General features: G+C 37.7%; 1 pseudogene; it reads left to right on the plus strand.

Annotated features, from left to right (window-relative positions):
• The first annotated feature begins 401 nt into the window (after positions 1–401).
• LOC112823040 (ATP synthase peripheral stalk subunit d, mitochondrial pseudogene) lies at positions 402–972 on the plus strand (annotated as a pseudogene).
• The last annotated feature ends 12,338 nt before the right edge of the window (positions 973–13,310 follow it).

Consider the following 13,310-nt stretch of genomic DNA (forward strand, 5'->3'; position numbering starts at 1 on the left):
TTTATTTTTCATTTTTAGAGTCATATTTTTATCCCTTCATAGTAGTTACCCTTATTTTTGGCATATATATATAAGTTGTTCTCTCTTTAAAATTTTGAGATACAGTTTCTTCTAACAGATCAAAATATACCCTAAATCACTAGTGTATGGCTTTGTTCTAGTCTCCTGCCTGATCACATTCTCTCCCTTTTTTTTCTTTTTTTTTAATCTTTCTTTTTAAAAACAACTTCTTATCTTATCAATTCCTTTTATAAAATCTTTTATAATTTTCCTCTTTACACTCATCTTCCATCCCTTCATTGTATCAACCCTTATTTTGTACATATATAAGTCTTTCTTCCTTTAAAATTTTAGTAGGCACACCGTTCCTTAGTGCTGTGGATTCTAGGCCCCCGGGGTTGGTGAAGGATCTCAAGATGGCTGCGTGAAAACTTGCTCTAAAAACCATTGACTGGGTAGCTTTTGGGGAGATCATACCCCGAAATCAGAAGGCCATTGCTAACTCCCTGAAATCCTGGAATGAGACACTTACCTCCAGATTGGCTACTCTCCCTGAGAAACCACCTGCTATCGACTGGGCTTACTACAAGGCCAATGTGGCAAAGGCTGGTTTGGTAGATGACTTTGAGAAGAAGTTTAATGCCCTGAAGGTTCCTGTACCAGAGGATAATTATACTGTTCAGGTGGATGCTAAAGAAAAAGAAGATGTGAAAAGTTGTGCCGAGTTTTTGTCTCTCTCAAAGGCCAGGATTGAGGAATGTGAAAAAGAGCTGGAGAAGATGAGGAACATAATTCCATTTGATCAGATGACCATTGAGGACCTGAATGAAGTCTTCCCAGAAACCAGATTAGACAAGAAGAAGTATCCCTATTGGCCTCACAAGCCAATTGAGAATTTATAAACTTGAGTTGGGGAGAAAGCTCTGGCCCTCGTATTGTAAATGCTGGACATTAAAAATAATGATACGGTAAAAAAAAAAAAAAAATTAGCAGGCATTTTCTTCTAACTGACCAAAATACTCCCAAAATCTAGTGTGTGGCACGGATCTATGCACTAGACTGATCATATATGATCATAATCTGTTTTTTTTGTTGTTGTTCTGTTTTTGTTTGTTTTTACCTCTTTCTTTTTCCTTTTTTTTTTCTCTTTCTTCTTTCTTTCCCTTTCTTGTCCCCTGGTTTCAGGTCTTTTCTGATTTCTATAGAGTATATTTGCTGGAGACGTTGTTAACCTGTGAGCATTCTGTTCTCTCATTCATCTGTTCTCCTCTGGACAAAATGACAAGACGAAAAAAATCACCTCAGCAAAAAGAACAAGAGGTAGTACCGTCTGCCAGGGACCTACTCAATACTGACATTAGTACGATGTTGGACCTAGAGTTCAGAATCATGACTTTAAAGATACTAGCTGGGCTTGAAAAAAGTGTGGAAGTTATTAGAGAAACCCTTTTTGGAGAAATAAAAGAACTAAAATCTAACCAAGTTGAATTCAAAAAGGAATTAATGAGGTGCAATCAAAAATGGGGGCACTAACTGCTAGGATAAATGAGGAAGAAGAGAGAATCAGTGAAATAGAAGACCAAATGATGGAAAATAAAGAGGCTGAGAAAAAGAGAGAGAAACAACTACAGGATCACGAGGGCAGAATTGGAGAGATAAGCGATACGATAAGACAAAACAACATTAGAATAATTGGGATCCCAGAAGAAGAAGAAGAAAGAGAGAGAGGGGCAGAAGGTATATTGGAGCAAATAATAGCAGGGAACTTCCCTAATGTGGGGAAGGAAACAGGCATCAAAATCCAGGAGGCACAGAGAACCCCTCTCAAAATCAATAGTAATAGGTCAACACCCCGACATCTAATAGTAAAACTTACGAGTCTCACAGACAAAGAGAAAATCCTGAAAGCAGCTCGGGAGAAGAGATATGTAACCTACAATGGTAGAAACATTAGATTGGCACCAGATGTATCCACAGAGACCTGGCAGGCCAGAAAGGACTGGCATGAGATCTTCAGAGCACTAAACGAGAAAAATATGCAGCCAAGAATACTATATCCAGCTAGGCTGTCATTGAAAATAGAAGGAGAGATAAAAAGCTTCCAGGACAAACAAAAACTAAAGGAATTTGCAAACACGAAACCAGCCCTCCAAGAAATATTGAAAGGGGTCCTCTAAGCAAAGAGAGAGCCTAAAAGCAGCATAGATCAGAAAGGAACACAGACAATATACAGTAACAGTAACCTTACAGGCAATACAATGGCACTAAATTCATACCTTTCAATAGTTACCCTGAATGTAAATGGGCTAAATGCCCCAATCAAAAGACGCAGGCTATCAGATTGGATTAAAAAAACAAGACCCATCAATATGCTGTCTGCAAGAGACTCACTTTAGACCCAAAGACACCCCCACATTGAAAGTGAGGGGGTAGAAAACCATTTACCATGCTACTGGGCACCAAAAGGAAGCTGGGGTGGCAATCCTTATATCAGACAAATTAGATTTTAAAACAAAGACTGTAATAAGAGATGAAGAAGGACACTATATCCTACTTAAAGGGTCTATCCAACAAGAAGATCTAACAATTGTAAATATCTATGCCCCTAACATGGGAGCAGCCAATTATATAAGGCAATTAATAACAAAAGCAAAGAAACACATTGACAACAATACAATCATAGTGGGGGACTTTAACACCCCCCTGACTGAAATGGACAGATCATCTAAGCAAAAGATCAACAAGGAAATAAAGACTTTAAATGACACACTGGACCAAATGGACTTCACAGACATATTCAGAACATTCCACCCCAAAACAATGGAATACACAGTCTTCTCTAGTGCCCATGGAACATTCTCCAGAACTGATCACATCCTAGGTCACAAATCAGGTCTCTACTGGTACCAAAAGATTGGGATTCTTCCCTGCATATTTGCAGACCACAATGCTTTGAAACTAGAACTAAATCACAAGAGGAAAGTCGGAAAGAACTCAGATAAATGGAGGCTAAAGAGCATCCTACTAAAGAATGAATGGGTCAACCAGGAAATTAAAGAAGAATTAAAAAAATTCATGGAAACCAATGAAAATGAAAACACAACTGTTCAAAATCTTTGGGATACAGCAAAGGCAGTCCCGAGAGGAAAGTATATAGCAATACAAGCCTTTCTCAAGAAACAAGAAAGGTCTCAAATACACAACCTAACCCTACACCTGAAGGAGCTGGAGAAAGAACAGCAAAGAAAGCCTAAACCCAGCAGGAGAAGAGAAATAATAAAGATCAGAGCAGAAATCAATGAAATAGAAACCAAAAGAACAGTAGAACAGATCAACGAAACTAGGAGCTGGTTCTTTGAAAGAATTAACAAGATTGATAAACCCCTGGCCAGACTTATCAAAAAAAAAAGAGAAATGACCCAAAACAAACAAATTATGAATGAAAGAGGAGAGATCACAAACAACATCAAACAAATACAAACAATTATAAGAACATATTATGAGCAACTCTATGCCAGCAAATTAGATAACCTGGAAGAAATGGATGCATTCCTAGAGATGTATCAACTCTCAAAATTGAACCAGGAAGAAATAGAAAACCTGAACAGACCTATAACCACTAAGGAAATTGAAGCATTCATCAAAAATCTCCCAACAAACAAAAGCCCAGGGCCAGATGGCTTCCCAGGGGAATTCTATCAAACATTTCAAGAAGAATTAATACCTATTCTCCTGAAACTGTTCCAAAACATAGAAATGGAAGGAAAACTTCCAAACTCATTTTATGAGGCCAGCATTACCTTGATCCCAAAACCAGACAAAGACCCCATCAAAAAGGGGAATTACAGACCAATATCCTTGATGAACATGGATGCAAAAGTTCTCACCAAAATACTAGCCAATAGGATCCAACAGCACATTAAAAGGATTATTAACCATGACCAAGTGGGCTTTATCCCTGGGCTGCAAGGCTGGTTCAACATCCGCAAATCAATCAACGTGATACAATACATTAACAAAAGAAAGAACGAGAATCATATGATCCTCTCAATAGATGCAGAAAAAGCATTTGACAAAGTACAGCATCCTTTCTTGATCAAAACTCTTCAGAGTATAGGGATAGAGGTTACATACCTCAATATCATAAAAGCCATCTATGAAAAACCTACAGCGAATATCATTCTCAATGGGGAAAAGCTGAGAACTTTCCCCCTAAGGTCAGGAACGTGGCAGGGATGTCCACTATCACCACTGCTATTCAACATACTATTAGAAGTCCTAGCCACAGCACTCAGACAACAAAAAGAAATCAAAGGCATCCAAATCGGCAAAGAAGAAGTCAAACTCTCACTCTTTGCAGATGATATGATACCTTATGTGGAAAACCCAAAAGACTCCACCCCAAAACTGCTAGAACTCGTACAGGAATTCAGTCAAGTGGCAGGATATAAAATCAATGCACAGAAATCAGTGGTATTCCTATAGGCCAACAACGAGACAGAAGAGAGACAAATCAAGGAGTCAATCCCATTTACAATTGCACCCAAAACCATAAGATACCTAGGAATAAATTTAACCAAAGAGGCAAAGGATCTGTACTCAGGAAACTATAAAATACTCATGAAAGAAATTGAGGAAGACACAAAGAAATGGAACAACGTTCCATGCTCATGTATTGGAAGAACAAACATTGTGAAGATGTCAATGCTACCTAGAGCAATCTACACATTCAATGCAATCCCCATCAAAGTACCATCCACTTTTTTCAAAGAAATGGAACAAATAATCCTAAATTTTGTATGGAACCAGAAGAGACCCCGAATAGCCAGGGGAATATTGAAAAAGAAAAACAAAGCTGGTGGCATCACAATTCCGGACCTCCAGCTCTATTACAAAGCTGTCATCATCAAGACAGTATGGTACTGGCACAAAAACAGACACATCGATCAATGGAACAGAATAGAGAGCCCAGAAATGGACCCTCAACTCTGTGATCAACTAATCTTTGACAAAGCAGGAAAGAATGTCCAATGGCAAAAAGACAGTCTCTTCAACAAATGGTGTTGGGAAAATTGGACAGCCACATGCAGAAGAATGAAACTGGACCATTCCCTTACACCACACACAAAAATAGACTCCAAATGGTTGAAAGACCTAAACGTGTGACAGGAGTCCACCAAAATCCTAAAGGAGAACACAGGTAGCAACCTCTTCGACCTCAGCCGCAGCAACTTCTTCCTAGAAACATGGTCAAAGGCAAGGGAAGCAAGGGCAAAAATGAACTATTGGGACTTCATCAAGATAAAAAGCTTTTGCACAGCAAAAGAAACAGTCCACAAAACCAAAAGACAACCGACAGAATGGGAGAAAATATTTGCAAATGACATATCAGATAAAGGACTAATATCCAAAATCTATAAAGAACTTATCAAACTTAACACCCAAAGAACAAATAATCCAATCAAGAAATAGGCAGAAGACATGAACAGACATTTTTCCAAAGAAGACATCCAAATGGCCAACAGGCACATGAAAAAGTGCTCAACATCGCTCCGCATCAGAGAAATCCAAATCAAAACCTCAATGAGATACCACCTCACACCAGTCAGAATGGCTAGAATTAACAAGTCAGGAAATGACAGATGTTGGTGGGGATGTGGAGAAAGGGGAACCCTCCTACACTGTTGGTGGGAATGCAAGCTGGTGCAACCACTCTGGAAAACAGTATGGAGGTTTCTCAAACAGTTGAAAATAGAGCTACCATACGATCCAGCAATTGCACTACTGGGTATTTACCACAAAGATACAAATGTAGGGATCCAAAGGGGTACGTGCACCCCAATGTTTATAGCAGCAATGTCCACAATAGCCAAACTGTGGGAAGAGCCAAGATGTCCATCGACAGATGAATGGATAAAGAAGAAGTGGTGTATATACACAATGGACTATTATGCAGCCATCAAAAGGAATGAGATCTTGCCATTTGCAATGACGTGGATGGAACTGGAGGGTGTTATGCTGAGTGAAATAAGTCAATCAGAGAAAGACATGTGTCATATGACCTCACTGATATGAGGAATTATTTTTTTTTTAAGATTTTATTTGTTTAGTTGAGAGAGAAAGAGAGAATGAGAGATAGAAAGCACGAGAGGGAAGAGGGTCAGAGGGAGAAGCAGACTCCCCGCAGAGCAGGAGACCCAATGCGGGACTCGATCCCGGGACTCTAGGATCATGACCTGAGCCGAAGGCAGTCGCTTGACTGACTGAGCCACCCAGGCGCCCGATATGAGGACTTCTTAATCTTAGGAAACAAACTGAGGGTTGCTGGAGTGGTTGGGGGTGGGAGGGATGGGGTGGCTGGGTGATAGACAGTGGGGAGGGTATGTGCTATGGTGAGCGCTGTGAATTGTACAAGACTGATGAATCACAGATCTGTACTTCTGAAACAAATAATGCAATATATGTTAAGAAAAAAAGAAGAAGAAGAAGATAGGAGGAGGGGAAGAATGAAGGGGAATAAGTCGGAGGGGGAGACGAACCATTAGAAACGATGGACTCTGAAAAACAAACTGAGGGTTCTAGAGGGGAGGGGGTGGGAGGATGGGTTAGCCTGGTGATGGGTATTAAAGAGGGCACATTCTGCGTGGAGCACTGGGTGTTATGCACGAACAATGAATCATGGAACACTACATCAAAAACTAATGATGTAATGTATGGTGATTAACATAACAATAAAAAAATTATAAAAAAAATGAAAAGTACTCGATGTAGATTCCCCCCCTGAAAATGCTTTTCTTCACTTCAGAATAAGTTTCTCTACATTAAAGACCCTCCCTTATGAGAAAAGAAGTATAAAAACTTGCAGTAAAAAATGGACTAGATAAAATGGGAGTACAAAGATTTATTTTAGGAAAAACAGATGCCCATTCTCTTATGAGGTCTAGAAAGGAGGTGCATTTCACTGAACAGAGATGGTGTTCAGGCTCAGATCCCTAAATGGGGGCCAGTAAATAATGCACAGCAAAGCTGCCTTTGCCTTTTTCTTAATGTAAAAGTCTCCATACTGATAGAAATTAGATGTTGTATGACCAAACCCAAAAGTAAACAAAGGCTTAGCAAAAATCTCCTTCTATATGTAAGGGGTCAATGACGTACTCCATTTCTGGCCGATACACTTGGCAAATAGCCCAACCATCATACCTTTGATATGGTTTGAACATTGATTGTCTTTAAAGATAGTTCAAGATGTTAACAAAATTCAACACAAAGACATCAATTAAATCAGTTTCTAGTGAGCTCCATAAACAGGGAATACTCAAAAGAGGCTGTATGCTACTGTGGAGTCTGATTTGTTTTCTTGACTTAACACCTATCTAAATACGATATTTCTTCCCCAAATTTAGAACGTATAGTATTGTGCTAGGCTCACTGAGATGACTTAACTACCTAAAAAATCACAGCAGCATAGATTTGAGGTCATGAACGTTAAAATAGCAGGAAGTGGCTTTCTATAAAGTTCAGAATCGTAGCAACAGATTTTCCTCTGACATCTTATCAAGTCCCAGGCACCTGCCCATGAAATTGGCAACGGGAAGGTATTCTGTACTGCCAATTACAGGTTTCTTGTCATCTTGCCAACTTGCTTTGTCTCCACAACCTGGCAAAATGTGGCTATTGGCAGGAAAATGAATATTTGAAAATGATTACAGTATATAGGGATTTTTGGTTCCATAATGTCTAATTGAGTAATTGAAAAACTGTTTTAGCACTAGGGATAGATTTGCTTTCTATTTTATATGTGACATGCTCTGTAATTTGAGCCCTTTGGCCATTAGCCTCTCAAAGAACGAACTAGGATGGGGTCCTCAATGAACGATATCTGTAACAAGGTTAATTCAGAGAAATATTAATGACCTCTGTAATTTGGAATTCCATGGTCATAACCTTCCCTCTAGCTAACCTGAGACATCCGACTGCCTGCTGCTGCAGAGAAAGGGGACAGAAAGCCAGAATTTTCTAAATATTTTGACCATTTCTGGAACCAGATCTTCTGTGAAGTGTAAAGAAAGTAAGTACCCAGCCCTCTATGGCAGCTGAACTATTTGGCCTGTTGCCTAGGGTAAGAGAATATTGCAAATAGGAAATGGGAAAGCCAAATCCAGTTATTGTGGTTTGAAAGGATTGTGAGGGATGAAAGACTGTAAGGAAGCAGGATGGGGGTGGGGGCATGGGGAATGTAAGCAGCCCAAAGAGACACTAGGGTGTTAGGTGAGGGAAACACCAAAAACAGGGGCTGTTTTTTTAAAATTCACATTAAAGAGTCCATAAGATAATGGTGTCATAGGTGGTCATCAACCATATCAAGCCACAACAAAGTAAAATTAAAAGCGCTGAAGTATCAGCTTTCCTGATAGCTTGGTTCTTCTATGGCTAGAGGTTCTAAAAGGGTGACAGCAGCATCAACATCACCTGGGAACGTGTTAGAGATGCACATTCTTGGACCGCACTCCAGACCTACTGAATCAGGAGCTCTGAGGGTGGGGCAGCCTGTGTTTTGACAAGTCCTCCAGGTGTTTCTTGAGGACCACCATCCTATGGCCTGATCTGAGAGTCAGGAATTTCCACAGGTCCCCGAAGGCGTATGCTTGAGCTGAAGTCAAGTGTCTCTGCCTTAGGGCCTACCAGGTGAGAGGCAAGGGGCCTGTTATGTAGAACACCTAGGCCAAGGGCTGGATGGCGAATGTGAAGGTATTCAGAGGCCTTTGTGACAGCACTTAGAGCAGAAAAGTTGAGACCATCAGGGAACACAGCTGAACCTAGATGCAGCTAAGAGAGAGCAACCTGCCTACTTAAGGTGCAAATGGTAATAGGTCATACATCACACAAGCTATCAGACAAGGGACATCTCCTCAGAAAGATACCTGAGGAAGCAGAAGACACACAGCAATGGAGGAACTGCTTCACTCTCCACCCATGAAGTCCCACTGGTGACATCTATCCCATCTCACTCCCCAGACACCCTCTTGGAAATACCATCTTGGAAAAGGACAATGGAACTGAGAGAAAAGAAGAAAGTGTACAGCTGTCTTATCTGAAAAGACATAGTTCTTTTCCAAAATGACCATTTAGGATATTCAGAGACCTGATAAAGCGTTCAACTTTGAAGGACCAAATGTTTATACTGGAAGGAAACATAAAAATCTGGAACTTCGTTAATTGGCACGTCTGAGTTATTCCCATTCCTTAGGGGAACGGGGCTTATAAGGAAACTGAGGCCAGTGCTAAATAAACTGTGTGTCTGAAAGCAGGATGCATACTATGCTATGCACTTTTGCAGCTTTGTAGTACAGTACTTGCATTTTTGCTACCCAGAATGCTCTCTGGAAATCAAAATATTTCAGTATAGAAATGATAGCATGAAATAATTTAAAAAGGGATCTTAAAATTGTGAGACCTGCTCATGACATTTTTACAGTTTGCCCTTGGCAAATTCTCCTCCATCGTCCCTCTCTTATAGATAAACCATCAAACAGCTTTGCCAACTGACGCAGAGCCCTCAGGTGGAGGGAGTTTGGCAACATCCAAATGGTGGACACATTGGGAAAGGTCAGTCAGGAATTCCATATTCGGAGACTCAGTTAAGCAGAATATGATGGGCCTAGAATAAATGAATACAAAATAAAACAATAGGCAAGAAAACAATAGGTTTCTTTGTTACGGGGATTAGTCAGTTTGCACTGGATTTTTCAATTACTTCAATGCCAAGAGCATGATCTTAGAAAATCTCACCAATGTACCTCAACTGAGAAATATTAAAAGCTCTTTATAAAAAAACCCAGGCAGTATGTTTAAATATTTATGAACAATTTCTATAAATGGCTGCTGGCCAGTTGTAAGAATTAGGTGTATCCAAATGATATAATAATCTTTCCATCACTTGAAAATGTGCTGACTATGTAATACTCACCCTGAAACAGCATCTGCTCAGTGTGCTGACCTGCTTTTTCTTTCTGGAATGATTGGCTTTTATTATTAGTTGAATTTTTAGAAAACTTTTTGGTTGAAGTATCAATTTTATATAAACTAAATTCACAAATCTTTATATATAGCTCAGTACACTTTTACATATGTATACACCCATCTGAACTCCACCCAGATCGATATGTTTCTAGTGCCCCAGAAGGTCCCTTGTCCTCTTCTAAGGAAATAACTCCACCCTAAGCTAACTATTGTTCTGATTTCTATTACTGTTGATTATTTTTTCCTTTTTCTGAACTGAGGCAAATGGAATCAAATAGTAATGACGTTTTCATGATTGGTTTCTTTCACTGAAAATTATGTCTTTATGATTCATCTGTATTGTTGTATTTGGTACCAATCTGTCTCTTTTCGTTGCTGTGTAGTATTCCATTTTAGGACTATATCATAATTTTCTTTTCATGGACATTGGTTCATTTCCAGTTCTTAACTCTTGCTAATGAAACTGCCATGATCATTCTTGTACAGGTCTTTTGATGAACATAAGCATCCGTTTCTTTTGGGTATAAACCCAGGAGTGGAATTTCTATGTCAAAAGATATATGCTTATTTAGCTTTAATAGCCACTGCTGGATTTTCAAAACGATTGTACCAATTTATAATCTTATCCAAAAGACTGGCTTTTTAAATGAGAGAACATAACATTGTTTGCTTTCAAGACAGGCCTTGCTCAACACTGACTTCCTTGGGATGGTTTGTCTATAGTTAACGTAGGTGGGCATAAATGCTCTAGAGAAGAAAGTGTTTCACTTGTCTAATTCAATTTCAAATTCAACTATGTATCCTTCAGGAAAAGATGGCTCGTGCAGGAAGCAATTTAATATATAGGGTCAGCTTCTTTAACCCCAACTAATACATTCCTTTTAAAACCTTTATTATTTTTTTCATGTTGCAAAGTATATATGAAAAATGGGGGAGGCTATGCATGTGTTCAGGTGAGTGGTATATGGGAAATCCCTGTACCTTCCTCTCAATTTAGCTGTGAACCTAAAACCATTCTAAAAGAAATAAACTCTTTAAAAAAAAAACACATGTACTCACTGCAGAAAAATCAGAAAACACAGGAAAGCGTATACAAGAGGATAAAGACCCCTAATCTGACTGTGACTTTTTGGACTATATGCTTCCAGAACTTATTTACACATGGAAGAGTTCTAGCTATGTGAAAAACATTTCTTTACCAAGGTTTTGTAACTTGTGTTTTTGTTTTCTGTTTGCTTCTTTGGTTTTATTTAACTATATTCACAGAATCTTCACACATCAATAATTATAAATATGCATCATATTTAATGGCAGCAGGGAATTTTATTGTACATAAATAACATAATTGATTTAACTATTCCCCTACTGATGGATGTTTATATTGATGCTTTCTCTTTTAGAAACAATGACATGGTAAGCATCTTTATGTATTATACATCTTGTGCCCATGTTAAATTATTTTCCTTAGGATAAATTCCCAAAGTTTTATTTCTAGGTCAGAAGTGATGCATATATTCAATTTTAATATAGATTAACAAAACGCTGTACCAAGATACATCTCCAACTATATATGAGTGCAATTTCCAAACTCCCAAGTAGTTGGCTGCAACATTCTTTTCAATCATTTTACTGGCCTTAAATAATACCCATTTTTATTAATTATTTACTTAACTACAAATAAAATTTAAAATAGTTCCATAATTCTGTTCACCATTTGGAGTTATCACTTTGTAAATTCCTTGTTTGCATCATTAGTCCATATTACTTTTGCTATATAAAAATTTTTGTATGTAGAAAATCTATTAATATGTCTGCCACATTTAAATATTTTCTTTTTTTATTTTTAGCAAATTGGTATTTTCATTATCCAAGTCTTTATTTATATTCTCCAGTTGAATATTGTGATTTTTTCACATATTCTTCACAATTCTTATTAAATTCAGTCCTGATGTATTTTGCATGATTGCTGATAATTTGAGTTGAATTATTTTGATCACATTACTTTATTCATTATGGTACCCACTAATTATTTATTAAGGTATGTTGATTATTAATCTATATGAAAGCAATTAATATTAATTTATTTCTGTGGTCAGCACTCTTCCTAATATTTATTTTTAATTCATACACACTTTCAGTTGATCCTCTTGATTTTCCCTGCCCGATAATCAATTAATATGCAAATTATGATGTTATTTTCAACATTTATAGCTTTCATTTTGTTCTATTTGGAACAGTGGAAAACCTTTAGAACATTAGAAAATCACAGCGAAAAAGGAAGTCTCTGTCTTTTTTATTTAACTTCCTCTCAATTTAGCTGTGAACCTAAAACCATTCTAAAAGAATGCCATCTTAATGATGGCATTAGATTTGAGTTATGATGTTTTTCCAAAGTCATATTAAGAGAATATCTTACTTCTTCCTATTTTTAAAAAAACATGTTGTCAGGCATAGATAATAACTTTTACCTAAAACATATAAACACAACTTGAGATGGTCATATGACTCTTTAAGTAAATGATAAGTTGATTTATATTAATACAACCGAACTGCTCTTGCATTTAAAGTATAAACTCTACTTTGTCATGGAGCATTTTTCTTTTTATATACCCTGGGGATTGAATTGCTAATGTTCAGTTGAAAAGTTTAGACTTTATATTTGTAAGTAAGATTATAGGTCCACAGTTCTCTTGCTTGGAAATCCTCTTAGGTTTTTCTATAGGAGTTATGCTAACTTGGTAAAATAAATATGGGAGCATCCATTCTTTTCTTTATTCTGTGAAATATTTTCAATGGAAAATGCCATTTCTATTTTCTTCCAATAATACCTATATTACACATTATTTTATGCCAGGTACTGTGCTGGGTATTGGAGATACACACATGACTAATAAAGATATGGTGGCTTTTTGAGAAGAACTTATAGTGGAATTTGCTCCTTAAAAGTTTGAAAGAATTAGCCTGGCCCCATTTTGGGGGGAGTGGAGGAGACTGCATGAAGTTTTTGACAAATTTTCTTATTTTTTTCCATTTTAATGGCTATATTCCAGTTTTCTACTTTTGTCATTTATCTTTTCTTGGAAAATTATTCCTCTCAAGGAGAGCTTGGTAGTGGCTTTTAACAATTAGTCTCTTTATATATGGTTATGTCTTAGCTCCTAATTAGTATGTTTCAGCTTTCTCTCTTTTTCTTTCCTTTGAATTCAAGTGGTGTGTGTGTGTGTGTGTGTGTGTGTGTGTGTGTGTGTGTGTGTGTAATATAAAGCAAGGAACAAATTATCCTCCTATCA

This window comes from Callorhinus ursinus, unplaced genomic scaffold (genome assembly GCF_003265705.2).
Source record: "Callorhinus ursinus isolate GAN/ISIS: 27379988/994484 unplaced genomic scaffold, GSC_fseal_2.0 scaffold1, whole genome shotgun sequence".
NCBI lineage: Eukaryota > Metazoa > Chordata > Mammalia > Carnivora > Otariidae > Callorhinus > Callorhinus ursinus.